This window comes from Ambystoma mexicanum, chromosome 2p, assembly GCF_040938575.1.
Source record: "Ambystoma mexicanum isolate Mex_15411 chromosome 2p, UKY_AmexF1_1, whole genome shotgun sequence".
Lineage (NCBI taxonomy): Eukaryota > Metazoa > Chordata > Amphibia > Caudata > Ambystomatidae > Ambystoma > Ambystoma mexicanum.
Window position 1 is genome coordinate 611,045,727 of NC_090923.1, and position 25,122 is coordinate 611,070,848.

At 48.5% G+C, this 25,122-nt stretch overlaps 1 long non-coding RNA gene across 1 annotated transcript in view; it reads right to left on the reverse strand.

The window, feature by feature from the left end:
- Nucleotides 1-5,948, reverse strand: part of LOC138566611 (uncharacterized) — a 693,756-nt gene extending 687,808 nt beyond the window's left edge. Inside the window, exon 1 of the long non-coding RNA XR_011301977.1 lies at nt 5,817-5,948. This is a non-coding gene — a long non-coding RNA (uncharacterized lncRNA). The remainder of the gene's footprint in view (nt 1-5,816) is intronic.
- Between the last annotated feature and the right edge of the window lie 19,174 nt (nt 5,949-25,122).

The window sequence follows — 25,122 nt, forward strand, 5'->3', positions numbered from 1 at the left end:
CTAAAACCTGTGTGTCATTGCCTTGATCATATTGCACTTTAACTATCGCACCAGCATAATGCCATCTCCTACTGACCTTACAAATACCCCTGCTGCACTGCCTAGACCTTATAGCCAGCCTCCTAGGCAGCAGCATGTGCAAACCTTCCCAACCCTCTACCCAAGGATAGCAGTGTACCGAGATCTACTGTAGCAACAATCCTTGCATCTGTCACAATGGTACACTAGCGCAACCCCCCAAGCCCGTTTGTAGAAGTTTTTTTTTTTGCACCACTTTGCCACTTACCAATGCTGTACAGTGGACGCCTCCATCCTCGATATCGACATCTCTGACCAACACCTGCATTGTTACCGCACTAACTTTACCTCACTCCCTTTTTTTAGTTTAGCACCACTTCCCTGTCCCAATGGACCCCTTCTGTATAAATCAAGTGCGCAGTCTTATGTCTTGCCTTGAGCTTACACCCCAGTGGAGAAATCAGCAAGCTGTGTTGATTATAGTGAAGGTATGTTTATTACAAGACCCCACAACACAGCCTCCCTGTTAACAGCATCAGCCCTCTCTCCAACTGACAACCTCCTCCCACCTTCAACATTCCATGAAGGCCCCAACATTCCACTGGCTAAGTATATAAGCTACCACACATCTTCCCCCAACAATAAACACACAAAACATGAAGGCAAAACTCCATGGGAGCTTGGATAAGCTGCATAATAGTGCTTTATGGTGAACAACAAAACATACAAATTAAATTGTGAAAAACAAAACATTGTGTGAAAAATACATGAATAATTGACAATAACACCACCCTCCTTCTCATCCCCCAAACCCAAAGAAACACGATAAATAAAAGAAAACCGTGACAGCTGCAAATAGTCACCGAACTAGATAGAACCACAAATCACAAGAATCTCCAGGAACATACACAATCATCTAATACATCCTTCATCCGTACTGACCCCATTCTTCTTCTCGCCCCACCACCGCTAACACTGACTCCATCCCTGTCGCCACCAACCACAACCAAATCCATCCCATTACCATTAACCCCACCGGATCCCACTCCACTGCCACTCCCTCAAACTCCTTTACCACTATCAACTCCTAACACATCCTCCAACCCCACATGCCTGTCCCTACACACAACTCCTTCCTCCACATCTTCCACTGCTACCACTCTATCCAGATTTTAGATGGACCCATCATCCACCCTAACACCATTGCCTAAACACTCAGGAACTTTCCTGGGCTCTGAAAATTTACACTTCCCTTTGGCTGTGTGCGCACCCTTCTTCACCCTCACCCATGACCCAACCGTCACCACAGCCCTTGCCTTAGTCTTGCGCCCCAACTTGGCATCATAGTACTCCTTACTTCTCCTTATAGCCTCCTTCATCCTTTCCGTCAATCTGGCCTCAATCTGCGCATCTTCCTGGGCACTCCTTGTCTCATCACCGCCTTTCACCATCCTGATCACCCACGCCGAATTGAGACCTGTGTTGGCCTCTCTACCTCTCATGATCCTAAACAGCGATACCCGAGTAACCCCATTGGGAGACACTCTTACACTCCACACACATCTCTGAACTGCCTCTCTTACCTCCATACCATTCCACACTGCCTGTTTGATCACTCCAACCAACACCCTGTTAAACCGCTAAACCACACCGTAGGTTGAGGCCTATAAAAAGACGTGAACTCCCATTTGATACCCCTCTTCCTCAAATATTCTGCCATCTCTGCACTTTTAAACTGATTACCATTGTCACTCCACATTTCTACCGGAAAACCTTTTCTCCTGAACACTTGTTCCAGGAAATGTATTGTCTCACCACTGGAAATTCTTTTCACCTACTTCACCTCCCGCCACCTTGAAAAATGATTTACAAGAACAATCAAAAACCTATGCTCTTTCCCAAACATTTCATATGGACCCTGAATATCAATGGCCACCCTCGACTATGCCCCTTCGGGTAACTGCAGTGACAACAATTATTGCTTGTGAGTCTCCAAAGCCTTATCACAGTTGCGACATGCATTACATTCCCTAACCACTCTCTCCACCAACACATCCATTGCTGACCACCAATACCTCTCCCTCAGCTTCCTTTTGGTGTATCTCACATCAGAATGCCCTTCATGTGCTTTGTCAATAGGTTTCTCTCTGAAACACATTGGCACTACCAAAAACCCTCCTCTCAACAAGACTTCACCTTCCAAAGTCAATTGATCTCGAATTTCCCAGTACATCTTCACATCATCCGAAAATTCCCTCTTGCATGGCCAACCTTGTTGGGTCCATGACATCACTTTACCAAGCACAGGATCTTCTGCTAAACCTTCCTTCCACTCCTCTTTCTTGATTGCCAAGTATTCGTCCACAAAAACCTCCTCAAGGAACGCCACCATGAGTCCCTCCTCTTTCTGTTCAACTTCCAATTTCCTTGTCCCTTCCTCAGGCACCCTTGACAAAAAAACAGCTACCCTGTTCAAAACACAAGGTACATACTCCACTTTGAAATCATATTCCTTTACTCTCATGACAAACCTCACTCTTCTGGGAGTGGCCCTCATCATTCCCTTCACTGACAACACCTCTACCAAAGGCTTATGATCTGTTCTAAGCAAGAACCGCTTACCCTCACATAATTCCTGAAATGTTCTATCCCCTACACGCATGCCAGCAACTCCCTCTCAATCACAGACTATATACTTTCACATTCTGTAACCACTCTTGAAACATGGCAAATGGTGATCTCCTGTCTACCAACACCTTGGGACAAGTCCGCACCTAACCCCTTCCCACTGGCACCTACTGTGATAGTACATTCATCCTCCAACCTGAACCCTTCTTCCACCCTGACACAACACTTACTCAACTCTATAGTCAAACCTCTGTTCCCGAGCCTACTCAATACTTCAAACAATCTCTTATCATGTTCCAACAAAGTTTTCTCATGTGTCATCCTGGTATACTAATGTACCTTCAATACCCTTGAGTATCTTACTCATCACCCTCTGTAATACAGCTGCCACCGATGCAAGTCCGAACGGCATCCTATAGAAACAAAACAAACCAAATAGTGTTGTAAATGTCGTCACACATTGGCATTCCTCTGTCAAAGGAATCTGGTGAGGCTGCCGACAAGTCTAAACTTGTGAACACTGCTGCTTCTCCCACGTTGCTCAAAATGACTGTGATCACTGGCAACGGATACTTGTCCACAAAACTGTTCCTATTCATATTCCTAAGGTCCACACACATCCTGATCTTCTCATTCTTCTTCCTCGCCACCACAATGGGGCTAACCCAGTCCTCTGCCTCCACTCTTTTAATGGTACCTCCTTCCAGAAGCCTTTCATATTCTTTCTCCACCTCCCCCCTTGATGGAGATAGGAATGTGTCTTAACTTGTGTGCCACAGCTTGTGCATCCAACTTCAAAACAACATTGTGAGCGATCCCACGCAGACATCCCAGTTTACTGGTAAACACCTCTGAAAAACGCTCCTCTTCAGTGGCAGTGTCATGCACAAACATAACCGGTTCATCACTCCTGGGGTCCAACCTGATGCCCAAAGTTGCTCGGTCTTGCCAACCCAAGACATCCACACTCTTTCTTTCATCATATACATCGACTACCACCAGTCTTCCTTTGTACTCCATCACAAATTGGAACATCCCCTTCATGGTGATCCTAGAACCTTTGAATGCACCAGGATCCCTGATGTTGGATCTCTTGAGCACTCCACTTAATCCTGCTTCACAGAGCTTTTCCAATCTGGGTTCTGATAATATTGTGTACGGTGACAAACTGTCCATCATTAGCTTCACCTGGAACCCATCTATTTAGGCACTTCATTTGAGAATAATCATCCTATTCTCCTGCACTAGCACTACTCGTTCCACCTCATCCAGGCTATTTTCTTTATCTTTTTCCTAAACACAGGAAACCTTTTTTTTTCTTCTTCAAGTCACTGCAAAATGTCCCTTAAGTCCATAATTCGTGCACTTTTGATCTATTGTGGGACACCATTTTGAATTGGCAAAATGCCTAAAGCGGCCACAATTGAAAAACTTTCCTTTTCCAGCATCAGAAGGTAGCCATCCCTTCTTCTTCTCATTCTTGGGTTCACTTTCCCATTTAGGTCCCTCCTTCTTCACATTGCCCTTTTTAACTTCACTTGTTAACAATGCTCCCTCGGTTCAGTTCGTTTGCCAAATAACCCTAGCTGGTCTCTGACAGGTCACTCTTCTTCTTCTCCTTTAAAGTACGGGAACACAGGACAGTGTGCTACACCTTTTTGGCAATCGTGATGGCCTATTCAAGAGTGGGATTTCCACACATCCATAGGCATTCTTGGATAATTGCATTGTTTGTGTGAATAATGATTTGATCTTTAATCAACTCATCAGTGCCCATTCTTGCCGTGAACTCACAAGTGCTTGCCAATTTGCTCAGTGCACTAACATACTCCTCCACAGATTTGTGCTCCTGCTGCCTCCTAGTATAGAAATTAAAACGGTTTATCGCTATATTGGTCTGGTGTGCAAAAACTATATCCAATTGCAAGAGAGCCTTTTGATGTTCATCCAAATTGCTACCTCCTTGGGCATCTGTCAGGAGTGGAAAATCTCTGTACTTCTTTTGCCTTTCTTGCCCCAAAGAATGTAACAGTAACATTTTCCTTTTTGCGGGAGTCGTCCCTTCATATTCAACAGCACCAAAGTATTTAATCCAATACTCCTTGCATTGATTCCACAGTATGTTGTGTGTACCTGGACTCGGCAGGAAGGCCTCCGGGCAGTGTACAGTCACTGACATTTCTCCAACACTAAAACAAGGCAACACCAAGGCTCCAGTCACCTCTATATTGTCCCTCCAATTAACCCTTGCATCATGATAGCTTTGTCACTTGAGATGTTACTTGTGATGATTCTTCACCACAAATTCACCACCAGATCCTTCCTGATGATTGATTCCTCCTCCTCCCCACTCCAGCACCTGAAATCTAGTGCAGGGTGGTAATCAGGGAAATTTAAATGCAGCCAAATCACTGAGACAAAGAAGAGCAGTGTAGAGTAATGAGGATTACCTCTCTGCACTTTTGTTGATGATGTATCTACAGCAGCCAAATGTCCTCCACACCTCTTGCGACAACTGCAGGTTCTTTCCTCTAGCCTGCAAGCATATTGTTTACAGGATACAGCCCCCAGGCACTCCAGTACAAAGCAGCAGCGTAGCACGTGGCTGCAACAATAATCAAGATGGCCATCCGACCCTCCTTGATGCTCGTGGGTCCTTTCCTTTAACCCACGAGCACATCAGCTGGCACTTTTCCTGAATGACTCCTGCCTTCCTCCTTACTTGTGACGCGGAAGGCTACTCCTGATGCCTCTTCTTCACCCCACAGAAGGATTGACGCTGCGCACCCTGCTTACTCAGGCTACCCTCAAAACACTCTTCAGTGTACCCACTGTGGGGTCTGAACTCCTGCCTGCACAGCTGTTCGCTCCGCAGTCATTCGCCAGCGCAGCAGATCCTCCGGAGTTATCCTCATCGCCAAATTATAGTAATCAACAAGCCGTGTTGATTATAGTCAAGGAAGTGTATTACAAGACACTGCAGCACAGCCTCCCTGTTAATAGCGTCAACCCTCTCTCCAACTGACAACCTCACCTCATGTTCCACATTCCATGAAGGCCCCCAACATTCCATATCTAAGCTACCAAACCCAGGCTGGCAACGCTGCTGGAACAATGCATCTTCTTATACGAAGCATAAATACATTTGTGTCACTGCTCAACAAACTCACCTCTCTCTACCTCTACTCAGTCCTATAAGTGAGGCTGAGCTGGGGCCCTGCCAGGGCCCCCCAGTCCCACCACGAGAAGGCGGGTCATTACCCTGCCACAGCCGTGAAGGGAGATGAGCCCGCCGCCATTTCAGCTGCGACTGACGGAAGTGCCAGCCAGCCACAGCATCGCACAAACAACAGTTTGAGAAACGCTGTGGCTGGCTGGCACTTCTGTCAGTCACAGATGCCTACAGGAAACACGATCATTTTCATGTGGGCTTTCTGCAACATAGAGGTTATTGCCTTCGTCATGTTCTTCTCGCTGCTGCAGTCATATGGGAGCTTGACCACTTAGCTTAGCACATTTGATTGATTTGAGTTTGAGCTATATGTGAAAAATTCAGAGGGTCACACACAGCGACAAGAATCTGATGCGCTTCTCCATTGGCAGTTTAAGTCACAATCTGGTGTTGAGGAGATGTGCCCATTGAAGCAAGCACTGCGAAGCCGGACATTCCACAACAGCCTTTTCGGCAGAGCGACTTTGGTGCAGCTCACATTCAGAAACATGGAGCTGTCCGGCTGAGACGCTGTACGTTAGCCAGGTCAAGTCAACACAGCGGCTGAACCTGCTAATGTACCTCAATACCTACCGTTTTGTCAATGGGTCAGTTAAGGGCCCAATAAATAATGACGTTGAGCTATGATTTGTTATATGTTAAGGAACGCACTCGTTATGTAGACCAGACCATTTTTATGCGTTTTTCTTTAGACCATGCCCATCAAGATTTAGATCACGACCGTATTGCAAGCCACACCCCCAAATGAGGGCCCATCCCCTCTCAATTTCTTACCCCACTTAAAGAACTGCTTCTACCTATCCTCGCCACTAAGTCCACAGTAGGGAAATCCTGAATGGCTATAAGTGATCCTTGTGACTGTGGGATTCATGCCCCCTCGATGTGGTGCTAACCCTCCCATGGGTGGCACACCCCACAGTTGAAGTCCACTCACCTAGAGCAATCTTGTCTAAACATTTAACGTTTCGAGTCACTAAGTTGTCCGATGAGCCAAACTCAAAGACATTACTGGAAGCAATATCACATCAGGAAGACATGTAATAATGCATTTGACACCAATGACATCACAGGAAGTGATGTCACATGACATTTGACACTAGCGACATTACAGGAAGCGACAATGAAATGGCTATAGGAATGTTTAATTTACAACATAAATCAAAGTAAACGTGTCACTTACATAATAAAGCTTCATACTAGCAGGTGCTGTCATCATATGCCAAGTGCTCAATCAAATGATTCAGTCATGCCATCTAATGCCAGTTAATAGTTTGCATGGCACAGCCCATATGCAAGGTACAGCTTCACAAGCGTAGGTGCTGTCATCATATGCCAAGTGCGGCTCATGCATCAGAAATGCCAACCAATGCCGGATCATTCTTCCTATGCATAATCTACTTACCACATGAAAGTCACATCTTAATAGGTGCAGGTGCTGCCATTTTATGCAATGCACAGACTCACATCTTTGTTTTCATTTTCTTGAATTTATATAGCCCTTTCGCCAAAGTGCTGCTTATTAGTAACAATGGTACAACAAGAGGCAAGGATGAAATTACAATGTCAATTAAGATGACGCCAAAAGTTGTGCTTAAAGAACAGAGGGGCAGACGCGCTGAGGGAGGGATAAAGTTTCCAGTTTTTGGGGGCAAGCAGAGAAAAAGAACAAAATCTGGAGGGTGCACAAGGGGTATTAGGGACATCCAGAAGGATGAGAGAATGAGAACGGAAAGAACGAGCTGGAGAATAAAAAGAAACCAGGGAGGAAAAATTTGGAGGAGCCAGACCATGGGTCCATTTAAAAACAATACAAAGAATGTGGAATAGTATGCAGGATTCGAAGGAAAGACAGGGAATCGAGTTTAGAGCATTAGAAATATCACATTGTTGCCTTATAATACTGGTTCCTCCATATCAGCCACTTGCTGACAAAGAAGATTTATGGCTTTTCAGTGGTCATTTCGGGCCCCACTCTGAATTTGGTGGAGCGGTAAAAAAGTAGTGGTAACATAATTATGCCATTTTTTACTGTTCTGCCAAATCTCAAGTTTGGCGTTGAAGATGAGGATTTACCTCCACCATCACGTAGAAGGTAAGTCCTCCACTTTAAAGCCAAAAATCATCGGAATTACTGCTCGCTGTAATTCTGCATAAACCCCATGGAGTCCTGTGGACTCCAAATGGGAACTAACACCCCCCTAGCACCACTTGTAATCCTGTGGTAAACCCACAGGGCCAAGTGGCTGGTCGGAAACCGAATTTGGCAGTAATTCTGTAGAATTAGAACTGAATTACAGCTAAAGTCTGAATGAGTGCCTAGTGTTTCATCTCCCTGCTGGCTGGACGTCCGTGCTTATCAGCGGCTCTTAACACCGGCTGTATTTCTTTGTCTCCATTATAATGGGCCTCATTACACTTTAGGAGGTAAGGGATTACCGGCACCGGTAAGGGCACCAGTGCCAGTAATCCCTTACCGCCCTACTACGAGGTCCCTTAGCGGGTCCTTTCCCTAACGCCTGGTTTTTACCAGGCGTTATGGCGTGGAATCAGAAAATACAATATTAAGGCTTTTACACCAAGCAAAGAGAAATACACCAACACAGGCTTGTAAAGATTCCCATAATCTTTATTGCAACACTGAACAGTTTACAAACAAAGTACACAAATAGCTATTTGGCCGTCAGTACTTCACAGAGACCAACCAGCAGGTTCAATGTGAGCAGTGAACAGGAATTGCCAGCTGGACATCAGCATATTTATACAGTTTCTTCGTAATGATGTCCAGCCTCTTACGAGTTAATCATGTACTGGGCTAGGGTTCGCGCCAGGTTCATTCCTAATTTACATATCTCGTGCATGTGGTTTACTTCTTAATACATTTACTAACAAATACTATTATTCTCTGGGTTTAACTTTACACTCTTTACACATTTGCTTCAATGCAGGTCAAACAGATGTTTCGCGTATGATGTCTTAAATAGCATTATCGTTCTTGTATACTTGTAAATTAACATCGTCGATCCAAATAATCCCCTGATCCCGAGGTCAACAAAGGACAAGGTCTACATGACCCTAACATGTAGCCTGCAGGCAGGTTGGACATTAACTCGCCTACAAAGGTTGAAGAGGTTAAAGTAAGAACAAGACAACACAGGTCGGCCATTTTAAGCCACAGGGTGACTTTGCACGACAAGCCAAAATGGCGCTTTAACCTAAAATGGAGGCTTGATTAACGTAAGGTCATGACCTTGCGATGCAGATTTCCTCGCAAAGTGACTGGGCATAGGCCAACATATACAATGAGGACGAAACAATATTATATCAGTTTTGACAATGGAAGGGACCCGTTGATGGACTTCAGAGCTAATAACCGGGCCCGTTATTAGCTCCATCCCTATTCCCATTGAGCCCTATGGGGGCTAAAATGGGAATGGGGAATGGTTCACGGAATGGGGACTTACTGGGTCCTCCAAAGTCGGAATGACCCGGTAAGTCCCTATTCCGGGAACACGGACCCGGAATGCGGTAAGGGGGTAGCCATGGCCCTAATAGCGCCATGGTTACCGCTACCACGTAATGAGGCCCAATGTATGCACCCTACTGGTGCCTCGGACTGTTTTATGCTCTAAGCAAGAGGGGGCCCCAACCATCGTGTTGAATAGGACTCCACACATGGTCAGCTGTGACTGAGGAAGAGCATACCTGCCTACATTCTGAAAATCAAAACCCGGGGAATGACGTCATTGATGCCCCGCCCCTTTCCCCCAGACCCTACCCACCCAGCTCAACCACTTTAAAAAAAACAACAAAAACAGCTGAGAGACACGTAAACACGCAAACAAAAGAAAAAGAGCAGTCTTTTTTTTTTGGCATGTGCACAGGTGTCACTCTTCACATCAGTGCAGGAGATGCTGCTAACTGGGTGCCAGCCTTCAGATCTGTTGCAGACACTTTGTTTCCGCCCACACCTCGATGTGATTGGCCACAAACAGTGTGTTTGTAGTCAATCACATCGAGGCGTGGGCAGATTTTCTTGGACTCCGGGAAACCCCGGAGAAACAACGCTCTTCCCCGGAGACCCGGAAAAGAGTGTAAACACCTGGAGTCTCTGGGGTAATAATCCCATAGACTAGGCAGGTATGAGTAAGAGTGTTTTATCCGGGATTAGCAAGATAACATGTGGGCACCTACTATGATAATACAGAACAATAGGCAGGCCTGGGTTGAGGATCGCGGGACAGATTCAGTACCAGCCACAGAGTATTGCTCCCAGTATATTCGTACCCAGTGGCCAGCGATCTTGAGATGGCCACCATCTTGTTGGCAGGTGAAAGAACGTCTCTTTCTTAAGGAGGGCTTGCCCGCAAATTACTTTAAACCGACACCCTTAATGATAACAGGCTGTTTTCAGCCTTTTTATAACCCAACGTGTATTTCTTGCTCTAATTACTATAGTGTCGAAGAGTGTGTGTATGTGTGTGTGTGTCACATGCTATGTAGGGTATGTCACTGAAGGCGGAGGGGCGGTGCAGATGTGGGGTCACCCTGACTCCCTTCAGTGAAGAAGACACAGCGAAAGGTACTCGCGGGGACTTCTGCAGAATGGAACGGATCATATACCCAGCCTGGGAGGGTAGCTCAGCAGCAAAGTGCGCACCTTGGAAGCAAGACGACATGAAGCAACACAGGTTCGATCCCCGGGTCCACGCTTAGAAACCTTTGGGTGTTTAAGTGCGTTATAAATACGCAACTAAGACAACAAAAACAAAGAAAGAACAATTACGCAACTCAAAAACAAAAAAATCTGTAACAGCGCCTTGATGCCCGCAGGCTGTGTGAGCGCTTTAAAAATGCTAAATAAATAAATAAAATAAATAAATATAGCAGGGAATGAGAGCAGAGCAAATGCAGAGGATAAAGGACAATTGATTAGATGCCCAAAAGATATAACATGTAACTGCCACTAATATGATAAGACTGTGTTTGCTTAAGGTTATTATAATGATTTTATGGTCGTTTTTATTACTTAATATATTCATGTGTATTTTAATATTTGTATCCTTGAAGTTATATGATGTTTAATATTCGTGTGTATTGAAAACATACTTTTTTATTAATACAAATTATAAACAAATAAAAATAAAAATAAAATGTATGAGGGTTCAGGATAAAGCTTTCATTTGAGAAAAAAACAAAATTAAATCAGAACATCCCAGCCTAAAAAAAAGGAAGAAAAAAAAAGAAAAGACAATTGGGGTACAGCCATAGAGCAGAAACTGCCGTGCAGGGTGTGTGATAGGGGCAAGAGACAGATAAAGTACATAACCGGCGTATAAATAAGAGGAGTGTGATGATTGGAGAAAGTATAGGAACTGTAGTAGAGGAGGGAAGAGAAGAGATCGAATGGAAGAGCGCGAAACAGGGGAAAGAACAGCAAATAATAGAGAAGAGAACAGTTGAGCAAGGTGGGGAAGAGGCACAGTGTCTGCCCAACGAACAGTTAGAAGAACAGGAGGGAGCGTTAAAGAAATTGGGGCGGGGGACAAACGGCCGAGCTCGGTGTGAGACCGGGGAGGGAGGCCTGAAGGGAGAGGCGACAAGCGGTAAACACAGAATGCAATAACTTTACAGATGCCTGGGCAGGAGGGCGAGTGGGTGGGGGGGGGGTCTGGGGAGGCAAAACAAAGTAGATCCTTCACCCCTGGGGTGGGCACAACAAGCAACCAACAACAACCAAAAGGAAAAGAAATCACAAAGGGAAATGCATCAGCCCCACCCCGTCCCCCCTCAGGGCACCAGTTCTCTCCCCCCATCTCCAGTAATAGGGGCATTTCAGCAGCTTGCACTTCAATCATGTTATAAACCACCAACATCAGCAGAGGGATGTAGCCTTGGGGGGGGGGGCTCTCAGCATATCCTTGGCCAGCAGCGGGGGGGGGGGGCCTTGATGGGCAAGGAAGGGTCACATTTGCATGTCCATAGGACCCCCCTGTTACCCACCAAAGTAACCCCGCCATGCCCCCTGCCTTCTGCACATTGGCCAAAGACTTAAGCTGGTGATAGTGACCATGGGGAGGGAGGCGGGGGCTCTGGGGCAGATTAACAAAAGCACAACACGTGGCCACAGGGCCATCCTGTCTCTTGCCCGGGCATGTGACAGTGAACCCGTGTAAGGGTCGATCTGTGTGCTTTAATCTGATGTTATGTTAATAGGATTCAGAAATGTCTACATTTAAAAAAAAAAATAATAAATAACCTGGGATTACTGCTGTCACGGCGCAGGCACGCCACACTCTAAACTCTGCCCTTGCCCCGCCCCACGTAACCAAAAACAGATTACATATTTACATATATGTGCACATAAACACTAACGCCAAATGAACAATTCCAAGCATTGAGGAATCTTAGCATGATCAATGTATTTACTATTCAAACCTAGTATACTAGTGTTGTTAACAATTAAAAACATCCGCACACAAAGTTGCTGTTTAATTTCGATATCGTCATCTATTCGCACAAACACAGGACTTCAATCGTTTTCATCAAAACTCCTGTTGATTATGCACAGTGAGATAAAATGGTCTGCACAGGATCACACACTTTAGTTAACTTTTGAAGCCTGGGTTTGAAAAGATTCTGCAAGCGCCTGACCACATATCTTCTCAGGTATAGTAAATAGGAGTATGCATTAATGTCTGGCTTTTAAGCGTACAGTTTTTTATAGCCATGACACAAATATACACGTCTCTCCCCTGTCTGCCCCATCGTGAAAGGAGAAATTGAAGTTCCAGAAGTCAGAATGAAGCGAGCGTAACATGAATCATTTCGGTTTTTCTGACGCTGGGTGGGTTAGATTAGTAGGTTGAGAGGGAGAATGCCGGAGAGCTGTGCTGTTGCTTCCGTGCATGCCGGTTGGAAGTAACGGGTTGCTGGGTGTGGGTCTGTTTCTAGGTGTTTTACACTGAGAGCATAGAGACAATTTTTGTCTACCTGTGGTGCTAGCATGCATTGTCAGGGGGCGGTGATATGTAAGTTCTTTGAAGCACAGGGGAGGGTGCATTCATGACAGCAGGAGTGCCTATATGCGACCATTGGGTCTGTTTCTTAATGTCAGAAGGGGGACTTTTATAATCACCGAGATATGATCTGCAAAGAAAGTGCTGTTTTTCATGCACATCTACACCGGTGAGAGGGGTTAGCCGTTTAAGCACACACTTCAGACGTGTGCTCCATGTGTAGGGCAGCTCCGAACTCCACCCTCCCACATTCTGCAGCTGAGTGCCACTATTAGATGAGCAATACTACAAGCTCTGTCTACAGCCGTTGGAAGCTGGGAAAAGCCAGCTTGGAGCGCTATATTAAAATGAAACATTACCATCATTTTCAAATGGAGGCCCTCACACTATTTTAGAGACTGTTGTTACCGGGATTTGCATAGCTCTCAACCTTTCCTGTCGGCAGAGCGGGTGAAAGCAACCTATTTTGTTTTTGGCGGGTGAAGACCCATTGAAGTGTATGGGCGGGTTGGGGGCTTGGTGGGTGATTCGGCGGATTGCACGGTGGGGGACGCCTGCCAAAGCTTGTGAGTTAAGACGCATGGATTTTGCACTACTAGTGAAAAGGTGTAGACGGAGAGCGTAAAACTGGGGAGCATCACTCGGACGGCCATTCAAGTTTCCAAACCATTACTGGCGGGTGGCATGGCCCATGGGCGTAATTTTAGGGGGGTGCAGGAGTGTTTGTGCCCCCCAACTTTCATGGCACACCATTTTGTCCCCATTCATTTGGCTGGGGCACCTTTTCTTCAGATGTCCTGCCCCCCCACCCCCCATATTTTCAGGAAAGTTACTCCATTGGTGGGTGGTATTTGCAGGGGTGGGCTGGGCATTACTGTCAAGTGGTATTTGCAGGGGTGGGCTGGGCATTACTGGCGGGTGGTATTTGCAGGGATGGGCGGGGCATTACTGGCGGGTGGTATTTGCAGGGGTGGGCTGGGCATTACTGTCGGGTGGTATTTGCAGGGATGGGCGGGGCATTACTGGTGGGTGGTATTTGCAGGGATGGGCTGGGCATTACTGGCGGGTGGTATTTACTGGTGAGTGGTATTTGCAGGGGTGGGCTGGGCATTACTGTTGGGTGGTATTTTCAAGGATGGGCGGGGCATTACTGGCGGGTGGTATTTGCAGGGGTGGCCTGGGAACCAGGCGCGGCCTTGGAAAAAATGTTTCAAAGTGCACCCATATTTTCCACGTTCCAGAAAATGAAGCAAGCGTGCCCAACCCCTCCAGTCTGGAGGTCTGGGGGTGTCCGCTTCTAAGATAATTGTGGAAAGATGGAATTGCAAGGCACATTTGTTCATATACAGAGTTTAAACAGTATAATAACATAATAATTAAAAAAAATCTAACATATAACATACGCTTTTATGATTGAGGAAATAGATATTGGAAGCTTTTGGGCAAAATCTTGACATTAAAGGGTTGCTAGGGATAATGAAAGGGGGGGCGGGGGCGGGGAGATAGGATAGGCAGAGTAGAAAGCAGGCAATCTTTGTTTGCTGATGTAGCCCTTAAACCTGCCCAGAGGCCGCTTAACCTGCCCAGGGGCCGCTTCAAAGCAGTAAAGGGGGAGAAAGAGTAGAGCCAGCACAAGGCGTGTGTGCATAATTGCACTCATGTTAATTAGGATATGCAGAAAGACCATTCACAGTCAGTGAGCCCACACAGTGAGACTAGAGTGTTCACCTGTGTTGCTGGCTTGTTAGACTTCTGAATATGAAACAAAGACATGCATTCAAATAGACCGTTCTCCTTGGAGGAGGGGGGCCAGAATGCTGTCTGCTGTGACCCCCAGCCACGCCAGGATGGATTAGAGTCACAGGCGTCATGTCCTGCATCTACACCCTAGCTATGCTCGCTAGAGTAACAGTGTATGATGGTTTGCGTTTGCCTCTTCTGCTGCCACAGACCGTTGCTCATGAAAAGTGGATTAGCCCTGACCGTGGCCGTATCTCTCTGGCAGTTGCCCCAATACAGGATTCTGCTCCTTGATGCCAACATGCTCTGTCCCCAGGAGCAGAGACTGAGCGAATGCCATTCTGCACTGCACCTGCAAGCAGGAACCAACTGTTTCCCTCACCCAACAAATCCAGACTGCTACACATTACAGTATAAAGTACCTGCTCTCTGGCATCCTCAACATCGAATATTAGGGTAAAATATGTTTGACTTAATAAATAAACAAGTCTCGGGTCATTTCTCATGTTTCAACTTTACCTCAATTGAGTTGCAAGGAACCCCAGTCTATCAGTCTATGAATTGGCAACCTCCCAGATTTTGGGGTGAGTGATAAGAGACCTTTTCTCGCCTCACTCACCTGCTCAACTCACTTGTTTTGGGGTCACTCCCCAGACCCTATTCCGTGCTAGTGCAAGCAAGATTTCCCTAGTTTTTCTTTTCTTTCTGTGTGTATCCAATGTAACATAAGCCATGTGTCCCTTTTCCTTTTCGTATATTACCGTTTTTGGTACATTTTAGATGTGCACAAAATAGGCTGGTGGCACAGACCCTGCAGGCCAGAAACCCCCACAAACGTGAATGTGCTATCGCAGTATCCAGCATCCGCTTTCTGGACAGTAATTTGTGTTCCTGGAACAGGTGGAAACCGAGATTGTGACTGTCTGGCACCCAGTTCATATTTCACTCAGAGATGTCTGTTGCTAGGCAGATGTTAGGCAGCTGACTGCCTATGAGGGGACAGACAGCCACCACCTGTTTGGACCATGCAGTTCCTTCCCATTGAGCCTCCGTCTGGATTTCTGATAGGAGAGGGTCTGTGGCCTTCTGGAGATCACTCAGTGGGACCAAGATTCTGAAAATAGAGGATAGTGCAGAGAGCAGCAGACGGACTGCTGCTGAGGGAACACGCATTGCCAAAGCCGGATAGCGGGGAACCTCTGGATCATCTTCAGTAGCCAAGGAAGACCTTTGTTGGTGTGTTCCTCCCTTAGAATGGTGTTTCTAACTAGTCGTGTGTCCTGCACTACTGTTGGTGCACTTCCGAAATGTCCCGGGAGCATTCTGGGGAAGACCCTCCACTGAAGCTTCATTATCGCTGCAACAAATACCATATTGATGAGAAATCTGACACTTGTCAGGTCATCAAGACCCTTGTTGCCTGCAGTATCTGTGCTCTCCAGTGAAGAGGGACCTACCTGGACCTGTTCTTCACTGCTGCCAAGCTCTAGGCCTGCCCGACCCTAAACGGGCTTACCCCGTCATCTCATCTCACCTGTGAAGTACTGGGGTAATCCTTCATGTTGGGAGTCACAGTGGTCATCTTCCAAATAGGGGTGTACCGAACTTCGGCTTCAAGTAAATATTCAGCAGAATTCCGGTCAAAAAGCAAGTATTCGGCTTCGGCAGAATGCTACTGCAAACCTTACCCGAAGCCGAAGTTAACTGTGTCACTGCATTGTGTATATTTAGCAATCCTTTCGCTGCCAAAGCATTACTTTACTTTAACAGCAGCGCAAACGGAGCAGCTTTGCATCCGAATGAAACCCCACATTAATGAGAGCAGATGAGTTTGTTCACGTACAGTGCTTCTAATGACAGATGCCCCTCACTAAGGGAACCCAGAGCGAGCAGATATGGTGAAGGCTGCGGGCACCAATCTTGCTAACTGTGAGCACTTTAGAAGTAAAGATTAAAAAGATTGGAATTATAACACGACTCTGCAGAGTGCCACCGAGACACCATGTCCTTTCGAGGGAAGAAGAATATCCCCCAGATAACCATGAGTGCCCACCTGGCCCCTGCCCCCATCCATCCCAGCAGCTCTTGCCTCTCCAGACCCATGCCGCCTGCTTCTGATTTAGATGCCAGCTTTGTTCAGATTCCTGCTATCTCCATCCCTTCCTCCTGCCTCCATCCTTTCATCCTCCTCTCCTACCTCATCCCTTCTTTCTGCCGCCCCGCCTCCATCCTCCACATCAACCATTCCCCCATCTCTACCCGCCACCGCCCCCATCTCCATCATGCCACACGCCATCCTGACCTTTTTTACACCCATCATCCCTGCTGTCACTTCCTTCGTCCCGTCCCCTTCATTTCTGCAACCCCTCTGCCCACAAGCCCCATCACTCCTCCTCCTCCCCTTTTGGCTTACTGCACAAAAACCCAGACTCATTTAAAAGTGGAAAAGGTCGCTTTAATGTGACAGGCCAAAGCTTACAATCATAACGCATAACTGGCTCCATGGCCTAACAAACTAAATGGCTATTTAAACAATCAATTAAAATAACTTAAACATTTCCCATTTTCCCCCAACAATTAAATAATTAAATAACCCATTTCCTCCCTAATGATCCCTTGGATCCTACCGAATCCTTGCCCCTTTTCCAGGCGTCCCGCTTTTTCCCCAGGGGCCATGCCCCTCCAGGCTCAATACCTGATCCACCGGGGTGACCTGCTTGTGCAAGCAGCGCCACCCCCTCCTTTCCCGTATCATTCCCCCATTGTGCTTCCCCCCCCCACATCAAAAGGGGCCATGCCCCCGGCACCAGAAAAACCCTCCCCTGAGGAGTTCTTTCTGCCCCAAACCCCCCCCCCTCTTTCTACCTCAAACTTTTCACCCAGTCTCCCAGCCATGAACTCAAATCCGCCAGGTAGTAACTGTTCCCGTATATGGACAAGTGTACCCCATCCCTTCTAAAAACAAGAAACCCCTCATATGTTATCTCTTTATGGTCCATGACCCTCACTTTCACTGATGCACAACATTTTTCCATTTCTCTGTTTATCCCCTTCCTAGCCCGCTCTATCGCCCCCTCATTCCTTGCGCCCCACCAAACTCTTCTCGGCAACAACTTCGTCCACACCAACACCGCTTGAGGCCACATATCCCTAACCCAAACTAAGTCCCTCTTCATCTTTCTCAGCAGAGCCACCCCTGTATCCCTAACCAGGTCATTCTCCCCAGCATGCAGCATCACCACTTGAGGAACTCCATATCGCTCTCTCATTCCTGCCAATATGGGCAGAAGCTGATCCCATCTCAGGCCCCCCAAACCATGCCACCTCACCACCACTTCTTTATAACTGCACCCCAGCTGTCTACCAAACACCCTTTTCTCCGCCTCTTTGCCAGCCCATTTCACAATTGAATGCCCAACAATCCAAACTTGCGCCAACTCCCCATCTCTTTGCGCCGCATCTGAAACAAAAATTACACAAATTACTGACAAGACATTTTATTACCAAACAAAACACCTCGCCCCCCAGTCCTCCACTAACTGTCTTCAGTAATCCCTTTTCCCAAAATCCCTAACGTAACCCTTGTATTTTCCCGATCTCCACCGCCCCAAACTTTTGACCCGTTCTTCAGAAAAGCCCAGCCTGCTACCCTCAGATGCAGCGCCCATCCTAAAAGAATGAGTCCCAAACTCCTCCCCCTTTTCTCCTACCCTGCACAGCCCCTTACGCAATACTCCCAAAACCTGCGCTGCTGAAACCGGGGATCTATCCGCATGCTGGAAAACCAAACCAGAGTTAAACCCACAGCGCTCCCTCCATACCTTGCCCACCTTAATTGGGCATAGACCCTCGCTCCCTCGACCCAGCCGGACCCAAGAGCCCTTTCCCTTCTGATCCGTCTTTGACTTTTTAATCTTGATGTCTAGACCTTCCTCTGTAATCTGCACATCATCCCACTGCAGCCCCCCTAGCCCCCCTTTTCCCCCTACCAACTCAGAAACCCTAAAGGCCCCAAAAAATAACCATGTAAAACAAGCTGCAAACAATTCCACCTCCCATGCCGACCAGCAAACTCCCCCCAAAACCCCAATCAAACTCTGCAGTAATTCCGCCGATATCGGCCTCCTCCTATCTTTGTCCCTCTTACTCTCCCTTGCCCATCCTTCCAACATCCTACTTGCCATCTCCCCCCCACTTGGTTGAAAACCCCAAAACCATTTTCCGTAAAAGGAGATCCCTGCTAGTTTTCCTGTTATCGTTGCCCTTGACAGCCCCTGTCAATGCACCTCAGTATGAAATTAATTACGTCATCCCTCCTCCGCTCTTCCGCATCCCATCTACCCCTCCAACTACTGGCTCCTCCTTTAATAAACTCCTCCCAGGCCCTCCTGTATGACTTCTTGGATGCTGCGGCCAATGAACCCTCCACCAGTGCCAGCGCTCTCATCCTCCTATCTTCCACAGCTCCATCGGAATCTGCCGCCCCTCCCGATCTGCCTCTGGAGCCAATCCACGGAATCTCTGCCATTGAAAACGAGATAATGCATCAGCGATGCCATTATCCTTCCCTGGCACATGTGTTGCTTTAAACACCACATTCCATTCCATGCAACGCAGGACAAATTCTCTCATCAACCTTGCCACCCTCTGATCCCTCGCTGACTGCCTGTTCACCACATGGACCACGCACTCGTTGTCTACATTGAAATTCACCTTCTTATTTCGTAGCTCCTTCCCCCACAACTCCAACGCAACTAGTAATGGAAAAAACTCCAAGAACGCTATGCTCCTCCCTTCCTTCAACCATCTCTCCGGCCATTTTTCGGCACACCATTTTCCTCCCCAAAACACTCCAAATCCACCAGCCCCCGCTGCATCCGAGAGAATCTGAACTTCCCAAGTCACTGGATCTCCCTGCAACCACATAGACGTTCCATTGAAATTCTCCAAAAAACGCAACCAAATCCTGCAATCCTCCCGCACTGCCCCTGATATTCTTATCCTGTGATGTGGGCACTTTGCTCCCGCCATGGCCCTTGCCATATTTCTGCAAAACGTCCTCCCCGGGGCCACCACCTTACATGCAAAGTTCAGATGTCCCACCAATCTCTGCATCTCCACCAGCATCATTTTCTTGGCCCCTACTGTCTTTTCCAACAGTACCACCAATTTGCTCACCTTGTCGTGCGGCAAGCGTGAGGTCATGGCCACTGAATCCAACTCAATTCCCAGGAATGTTAACACCACTGCCGGCCCTTCTGTCTTGTCTTCGGCTAATGGTACCCCCAGCTCCTCCATCAAGTCTTGAAACAACTTTAGCATTCTCCTGCACTCCTCCTCCCTTTTTGCCCCACTTATAAACAGAAAGTCATCCAAATAGTGCAACACACTCTCCCACTCTGAGCTGAATGAGAAAACCCACTGTAAAAAAGAGCTAAATCGTTCAAACAGCGCACAGGAGATTGCACAACCCATAGGCAATGCTTTGTCTATGTAAATACGGTCCTCAAACTGCAACCCCAACAACCAAAAATCCTCTGGGTGCACTGGCAATAATCTAAACGCCGCTTTGATATCGCACTTGGCCATGAATGCCCCTCGCCCTTCTTTCCTTATTAGCTCCACCGCCTGGTCTACACTCGCATACACCACCCCACACTCTTCCGGGGCAATGAAGTCATTAACTGACATACCCTCCGGCCAAGACAAGTGATGAATCAGTCTGAACTCTCCTGTGGCTTTCTTGGGCACCACCCCCAGTGGAGATATTACTAAGACCCCCGGTACTTCATCAAACGGACCCACCATCCTGCCCGCTGCCAATTCCTTGCTCAATTTTTGCCTTACCACTTCCGTGTTCTCTCTTGCTGACTTCAGGTTTTCCGCCCATCTCCGCACCCTTGGACCCTGATAACCTAATCTAAACCCCTGCCCAAAACCCTCACTCAAAATCTTAGCACCTTCCCTATCCGGGTAGAATTGCAACCAATCCTCCAGCACCTCCACTTTAATTGGAGTAAAAGCTTTTCCCCCCAACCCCTCTTCCTGCCCCTCTCCCCCTTCCTCTGTCTCCTAGTTGGAAACACTGCGTGAGAGGGTGTTTCCCCCCACACTTGCTGCACTCATGCTTGAACCTACACATGGTTCTTGCACAGCTCTCCTTATTGTACCCCCAGCATGCTGCTGAGGATTGGCCCCTGCCTCCTCCCCCCGCCCCCTCATGGGCGGGGCGACCAAGAAAGGGCCGGAAAGGCACTGGCAGCCCGCTCGCCGTGTGTAATGTCGGGGCTGGCCTCGTTGGGGCCATCCATTGCAGCCAAAGATCCATATCTATCTCCCCCCAGACCGCCTGACTGTCCTCCGCCATTCTTGCTCTAAATTCCTCGTCATACCTTACCCAAGCAAAGCCCCCAAAGCTCGTGAAGGCCTTCCTTATTACATCCATGTATTTCAACAGAGCCACGCAACGCTCCGGGAATTTTTCGCAATACACGCTGGCATAAATGATAAAGGCCGACGTCCAATTCTCAATGGTCACCGGGACCCTCGGGCGTGAAGCCAACTCTCTCTCTTCCTCCTTAGACCCCTCTTTCGCTCTCACCTCCCTATGCAGCAACTTGAAGACATCCACAAACTCACCTCCCTGTATCTTCTCCCTGGTTGCTGCCATCAGATGTGCCCCCAATGGCTTTGTTATCCCCATGTATGGCAATTTCTTCTCCTTTCCCTTTACCTCCACCTCTTTATCTTTTCCCGCCTGCACCTCGAGCCCCACTGGCTCCACCACCTTGTCCGTTTGGACCTCCACTGAGCAAATGTTCTTTCCAACCCCTTCAGCTCCCAAAGCCTGCACCCCTACTTCCTTCATCACACCTTGTAGACCACCCCGGTCATCCCCCAACCCCCTATTTGTGACCCCTCTCTGCCATGCAGATGACCATTCCCTTTCCCTCTCACCTCTTTCCACGCCTGCCATCTGCGGCCTGGCCTCCACACCGCTGCTCCTCCTCTCCATTCTCAGAGGGCTCCTGCTGCGGGGACAAAACATGTCAGCACACTCGCCCAGCCAATAATTTCCTCGCCCCGTTTCGCCCCGACCCCCTTGCACTTCCCTTTCCCCGTCCCACCTTGAACTTCTTCTCTCCTCCGCCCTTCCCCTTTCCGCCCTGTAATCCTCAAATTCCCATTGCCCCCCATATTCATCCCAACCAACTTCATCACCCCTTAGATACCATTGAGGATGCGGGCTCCTGCCCGAGATGATTTGCAGATCTTCCTCCGAGCCCGGGGCGTCCGCCCTGCCACTCCTCTGACGTCTTCTCGGCGGGGCTGTGGGAGCCTCTGCCTGGTCCTCTTCTCTTGGGCGAGGCGTTCCGACCTCCACCCTGCCATCCTCGTTGCTAGGGGCCGTGCTGTGCCCTCTAGGCTCTCCTTGCTTTGACTGAGGAGGGGCCGTACCAAAACCCTCAACCTCCATCTGCACAGCGGGGGCTGCGCAGCGCCCTCCGCCCCCACTCCTCCTATCCGGGGGGGCCGTTCCGCGCCCCACCCTACCCTCCTCAAGTGACGGGGACCTCTCCCTCCTTCTCCCACCCGCACTCTTCTGTAGGTATTTTCCCCCTCTTCCTCTCTGCCCTGCCACACCCACCTGTCCTCCACCCCTGCCCCCACTGTTGTTCCCTCGGTCTCTACCCTCCCGAGAACTCCCCTCTAGCCTGGGGCTATCATACCCTTCTCCCCTTTCTGGCTGATCCCCTGAACTCATTAAACCCCCTTCTGCCCTCCTGTCTATCTCCCTCCTCATCTTCCTGCCCCTAGATTCCCAAATCTCCCCTTTTCCTGCCGTAGGGGTGCAAGCTACCACCGCCGCCAATGCACCGTCTGCCGCCGCTCTGCGCTGCGGCCGGCCCCCACCGCTCCCTTCTTCTCCCGTAACTTCCCCCACCGCACTTTCCAATCGGGCTTTAGTTGCCCTGCTAATGATTTCCAGGGCCTTCTTCAAGGCCCCAGCATCCACCAGCCCCTTCTTGCTCGCCCCCCGGCCTGTCATTGTGCACACTAAAATGTGTGTGCCCAGCCAATACAACCCTCAAAAATTGCCCTAAGTAATCTATGCCCCCGAGCCGGGACCTACCCGTGGACTAGCCCCTACCACCTTGTAACCTCAGAAACTCAAAAGGAGCAAAGCGCCCCCAAAAAGAACCCCCAAACCACACACGAACCTAGGGTGAAACCTTGAAAATAGCCTCCCTAATAGAGCCAATCAATAACCGGCCACCACTTTAAACTAACCTTCCTTAACTGTATATATATATATATATATATTTTTTTTTGTTTTTTTTTTGCTTCCCTACTGATAAATTGAAAATTAATAAACTAACCAAAAATTTTTTTTTTTTTTTTTTAATATTCCCCTGCCCCACTGCTACTTAACACCCTGCCCTCCCCTTCCCCACCCCTATCCCCAAAGCGGGAGCCCTACAAAAAACTCACAAAAGAAAGCCCTTGTTAGCACTTGCTAACAGGCAGAACACTGCCACCTGGCTGTGTCCGGAGCGCACCGCACTCCAAACTAACTTGGGCGCGGCTCCTTTAAAACCGCCGCCCAGCCCCTTATATGCGCGAGCGTTGCTGAAAAAACGCCCACGCACGCGGAACGAAACAGAGCGGAGCGGGCGGAGCACCAACAATCCCCGCGTACCCGCCTCTGCAGATCAGCTGAGGCTCCGCTCCCGCTTTAGCCCAAATGTCGACCCGAAATGATAATCGGCCGACACGGAGCCCCACAAGCCTTTCCCCCGCTCGCGGGCCGCCCACCTGAAGGACTCAAAACCTTAAAATGCCGGTAAGCCGAGAGGGGTGTCTTATCTACGGCACCCCTCCTACCCTGCTACCCAAACAACTTAAATCTTTTTTTTTTTTTATTTTTTAAATCACCTACCCTCCTTAAAGCTGCCTCAATCCCCTACCTCACCTGCACTAACCGACAGCTAGGCCCAAGGACACAGGGAAGGCTCGGGAGCAGGCAACGGGACCTGTGCAATCGACAAGTCCTAACCGTCGCCTGCCTCCCGAACCTTCCCTGAGCCCTTAAGTACCCCGGGACCAGGCGCTCTACCCCCCACGGCCACTCGCTGGCCGTGTGCAGCGCCAAAATACTCCCCGGGGGGAAACGCTTCGCGTTCCCCCCCGGGGCCCTCCATCTCTGCTCTCTTCCTCGGCCTGATCCCTTACCCTTACCCCTCCTGCGTCTGCACCCCCACTTTCACGGGCTGCTGGGGCGCAGTTGCATTGCTGCGCCGTGCATGGATTCAATGCTCATCAAAACGGGGGAGGGGTTGATGCCCCCTGGGGGCTGTTTGCAATGTTCCACGCTGAATGCCCGCCCTATGTGCGCCGCTGCCACCAGCCACGTTTTATACATGTAAGGATGGATTCGATAACCCCATATTTAATTTTAAAGCATACATTAAAATAAAAATGATCATTTTTTTTTTTTTTTGCACAGCAGCCCTGTGCGTGACAACCGCCAGGGTGGGCGGAAGGGGTGCAGCCAGGCTGCCGGGTGACACTGTCTTGATTGAACGAGGTGTGGCAAGGTGCTCCCGGGCACCTATGTGCCCTCCCATCCAGGAGATGCTGCATTTCCCCTCTGGAGAGCATGCAGTGCCCCAGAACCCTGCACCCGCCGAGCACCAGGCGCACCCTGCATTGCTCCTGTGTGCAGCATGCAGCACGTTACTGAAAACCTCTACCCTCCTGCCAAGCCCTCTCTGCAAACTATAACCACTCCCTGTGTGCTGGCTGCCCATGCCTACATAAATCCCATGATGTTCTCGTTTGTATAGCAATAGTCATACACACTGAAATGAAAACACAGAGTGCAGGAAGAATTAATAGAACTGTGATGCGTTATATCTGCCTCTGTCCTTGATATTATCCCTTGCCAGGTCACTTAGATTTAACATTAGTGGGCGGCAAAGATGCTCCAATTAACACCTTTGTTTATAGCTGGGCTGGCCCATTGTCACCCACCATTAGCGTGGTCTGAAGGAGGTTAAATGACTAAGGGGCTCCTACAAATCTGTGCAAATGATGGAGAGCACACCAAGCCTGGGGTTGTGAGGCTGTTCAACACCTCACTGACAGGTGACACATCACAATGAAGGCTCCCTTTGAAGTGCTGTGGGCCAACCTCGGGATTTCCTGTCTCACTTAATGGCTGGAGCCAAGGCTTGCATTCTCTGGCACTAGGTCTGCATCTGCCTTAAAGGCATTGTGGTAGGGTCCAAGTCGCACCAAGAAACAAACTTGGATTTCACAAGGGCCCAGCACAGCTACATGGAGGCTTGCACATCAGCCTGAGGTATTATGTATTTATGTTAAGCTTCGCATAGAATCACTTTCTGCACAAGCTTCAGGACAAAACCAGCCACATTTTTAGTAGACACATGTACCCCAGTTAACCTGTGATAAAACAAAGAAAGG